Genomic DNA, 3,980 nt, shown 5'->3' with positions numbered 1-3,980 from the left:
CTCACAACCATCCGTAACAAGATCTGGCGCCCTCTTCTGGAGTGTCTGAAGACAGCTACAGTGTATTTACATATAATAAATAAATAAGTCTTTAAAAACATATTTAAAAAAAAAAAAAGAAGAAGAAGAAGAAGACTGAGAACCACTGGAGAATACTGGCACACCCAGAGTAGCCAGAAAGTGGCAGCAACCCCCAAGCCCACTGACAATGAACACACAAATGTGCGTTATGATGGATATTGTCTGGCCCTGAAAGGGGAAAAACATTCTGGCATGTGTTACAACAGATAACCTTATAGAAACCACAGTACATGAAGGAAGCCAGTCACAACAGGCTCAGGCTGCGGAATCCCTCCCAGGGTGCTTAGAGGCCAGCCTAGAGGTAGAGTAGAGTGGGATAGCACTTGGACCAGTAGGATTAGCATATGCAGGAAGCCCGATGACAACCCCCATCCTCCCCACTCAGAAAATGCCTGCCATATACAAACTCAGGAGAGACAGTGTTGTGCAGGGTCATGACCCTTGTAGCCCAGTTCTTCTGAACATAAGCATTTACCCAGTTCAGTAGCTCATAACCATTCTCAGGGATGAGGGGGCAGGGGTGTGGGGAGAGGGCTTGGCTTCTGTCTTTTTGTTTGGTTGGTTTTTATTGTTGTTGTTGTTTTGTTTTCTTATGTTCTTTGGCGTTTTGCCTGCATGTATGTCTGTGTGAAGGCTTCAGATCCCCTCGAACGGGAGTTACAGACACTTGTGAGATGTATGTGGGTGCTGGGAATTGAACCTCGGTCCTCTGGAAGAACAGCCAGTGAGTGCTCTTAACCATTGAGCCATCTCTCCAGGCTGAAAGAAACCTTTTCTTTTTCTTCTTCTTTTTCTTTCTTTCTTTCTTTCTTTCTTTCTTTCTTTCTTTCTTTCTTTCTTTCTTTCTTTCTTTCTTTTTTTTAATGTTTCAAGATAGGGTTTCTCTGTGTAGCCTTGGCAACTTACTCTGTAACCCAGGCTGGCCTCCAACTCACAGATCCACCTGCCTCTGCCTCCTGAGTGCTGGGATTAAAGGCGTGTGGTGCCACCACGCTTGGCTTCTGTCTTTCTTAAAACATGTGTTTTGACATTTTTATTTACCTCACTATGGAGTGCTTCACAGCTCTGTGTGCCATCCTTGCTCAGGAGCTATGCTAACCTCTGTACTGTTCCAATTTTAGTATATGTGCTGCGGAAGCAAACACTGTTTGTTTGTTTTGAGGCAGGGTCTTCCTATGCAGCTCTGGCTAGACTGTGGAGCAGGCTGGCCAGAAGCACACAGGGATCTACCTGCCTCTGCCTCCCAAGTTCTGGGATTAAAGGTGTGCGTCACCATGCATCTGATTGACGGAGATGTGGCTTGGTCTGGTCATTAGGTTTGGTGTGGCAAGCACCTTTACTCACTTAGCCATGTTGTTGCCCGCCCTTCTCTTTCTCCCTTAAGAAACTGTCTGTCTCTATTCCCATGAGTCCCTGGTGCAATTCTTAGTTTTGGGACACTTCAATGGGTACTGTCAGAGCTCTGTCCCATGCCAGTGTTGTTACCAGGCGTTTGAGATGGGGCATGAGGGCTTAGTGCTCGATGGAGACAGAGTTCCAGTTTACGAGATAAAAGTTCTAGAGATGGCCCGTGGTGACAGCAGCGCAGCAGAATGATTGAGTTTCGTGCATGAAGCACACTTAGAAGCCGCTAAAATGGATGTTCTGTTATGTGTGTCTTTGCACCAACCTCTCCTCAAACAAAACATCAATTTGTTGGCACAGAGTGACCTCGGTCTTTGCTTTAGAAAAATCTTAAGAGCCAGCCCAGCCCCCACATCTCACATTCAGAGAGAAAACAGGGAGATCCTGGAGAGGGGCCCGCAGCCCTGTTCTCTGATGGAGCTGTGAGGCACCCGCAGGGGCGTGGGAGCTGCAGAGACACTCCCCCTCTGGGAGTGACCTCAAATACCAGGACCCCAGTGTCTTTCTCTGTCCTTGCCAGCCTCTGACTGGGAGTGACGGTCCCTGAGCCCAGAAGCAGCTCTTCTCTCAGCTCTTCGCCTTTTTCATCCCTGTCCTCCCTAGTTTAAGGGACAGCCTGCGGACACTATCATCCCTCGGGGGTGTCATAACCATCATTGTAATCTTAGTACGTGGGGGGCTGAGACAGAGGCCATGCTGGTCCTGTGAGACCCGGGTTTTGCTTTGTCTGTTTTTATTTATTTGTTTGTTTTGTTTTGTTGTTGTTTTTTGTTTTAGCATTATGGCTTGAATGTAGCTCAGCTGGAGGAGTGCTTGTCCAGAATATATGAAGACCTATATTCCATCTTAGCGCCACATAACTAGGTATGATGGTGCCATGCACCTGTCATGCCAGCACTGAGGAGATGCGTGAAAGAAGATCAGAAGTTCAAAATCATCTTGGCTGTGTAGCAAGCTTGACGTCAGCCTAGGCTACATGAGACCCTTTCTCAAGGGAGGAGTGGGTAGGGGGTGTCTGCAGAGATGGCTCAGGGGTAAGAGGTTACAGAGAGATTCCCAGCATCCTAGTCAAGTGGCTCACATCTATCTGCAGCTCCAGCGCCAGGGGATCTGACACCTATGGCCTCCCCAGACACCCGCTCTCGTGTGTGTGTGTGTGTGTGTGTGTGTGTGTGTGTGTGTGTGTGTGCATGCGTGCACGCACACACACAATTAAAAATAATAATAAAGTTTTTTTTTAAAAAAATTCATTAAGTAGCTATGTGTATCACCATAGAAACACATTTTGGGGAGGTCCTTTCTGCTTTCCCATCATCCAGGAAAGAAATTCTTTTCAGTGGAGAATTGAAAGCCGCTCCGTGTGTCTCCTCACCCAGAGCAGACTTGATGTTGGCGTTTGGATAGGAGAGACTGTGCCTGTGTGAGCTTCCTGCCTATGCTTCAGGGCGCTGGGATTGAAGGCAGATTTGCTGACTTTAAAGGTCATCTGTCAAAGGCTTTTTAAACCTAAGGCCCAAGACCCAAGGGAAACTAAGGCTGCTGTTGGCTGGGTGGCTCATTCTCCTCCCAGACCCAAGGACAGCAGATCTCATCCCCCTCACCCCCCACCCTCATCTCCTTTCTTTCCTTTTCTCTTCCTCCTGACAGCAGGTGGCCAAGGACCTGGGGAAATTCCTTAGGTTTGGTTGTTTTTTGTTTTTTGTTTTGTTGTTGTTTTTTGTTGTTGTTGTTGTTGTTGTTTGTGCCATAGATTTCGCTGCTTCGAGCAAGAGTACGGGGGTCCACACCGGGTTCACTGCGCCTGGCCCACTCTCTTGACGCTGCGGAGGAAGCATGGCGCCTCCTAGTGGCAATACTGTGGAGGAGGCTTCAGGACATTCCACAGGTCTCAGATCCCTTAGATTAACTCGGTAGCTTCTACATCAGGGACGCGAATTCTAAGTCTGTCTGATTTGGACCAAGTTCTAGGAAAATAAAGGCCAGGAGAGCTGGTGGGATGCCAAGAGATCGCAACTGGCAGGGCCTCATAGAAGGAAAGGCGCCAAACTTCGCAAGGACTACCCTGAGCTAGAAAAGGAGTGACCACAGCAAGGACACCAGGACCTGTGGAGGCCCCGGAGCCACAGCTAGGAACTCTGAGGTAGGGAACGAAACGGATGCGCTGGGGAGGAAGTAGGAGAGCCAGATTCCTCAGTTTGTTAAAAGGTTGCACTTGTAACCTGGAGCCATAGTAGGTCTTGGGCAGGCTTGGGTTGAGTCAGACATGTATTTTGGGGAGAGAAGGGTCAAATGCGTGGAAACAAACTGTAGCAATCATGAGCTCCCGCAGAGGAGAATGGAGTCCCCAAAATGAGGGGAATGGAGATGGATAGTTGGCTTAGGGCTTAAGGCTACTCTTGCAAAGGACCTGGGCTGGGTTCACAACCATCTGATCCAACACCCGATATATATATATATATATATATATATATATATATATATATATATATATATAT

The 3,980-nt window shown here is 47.8% G+C and overlaps 1 non-coding gene across 1 annotated transcript; it reads right to left on the bottom strand.

The window, feature by feature from the left end:
• Positions 1 to 1,122: 1,122 nt before the first annotated feature.
• Positions 1,123 to 1,226, bottom strand: LOC115063659. Its single transcript, XR_003843545.1, has one exon. It is a non-coding gene; the product is annotated as a U6 spliceosomal RNA (small nuclear RNA).
• Positions 1,227 to 3,980: the final 2,754 nt, after the last annotated feature.

Source organism: Mus pahari, chromosome 3, assembly GCF_900095145.1.
Source record: "Mus pahari chromosome 3, PAHARI_EIJ_v1.1, whole genome shotgun sequence".
NCBI lineage: Eukaryota > Metazoa > Chordata > Mammalia > Rodentia > Muridae > Mus > Mus pahari.
The sequence above is the reverse complement of the archived record's forward strand: the minus strand, read 5'-3'. Positions and strand labels throughout refer to the sequence as shown.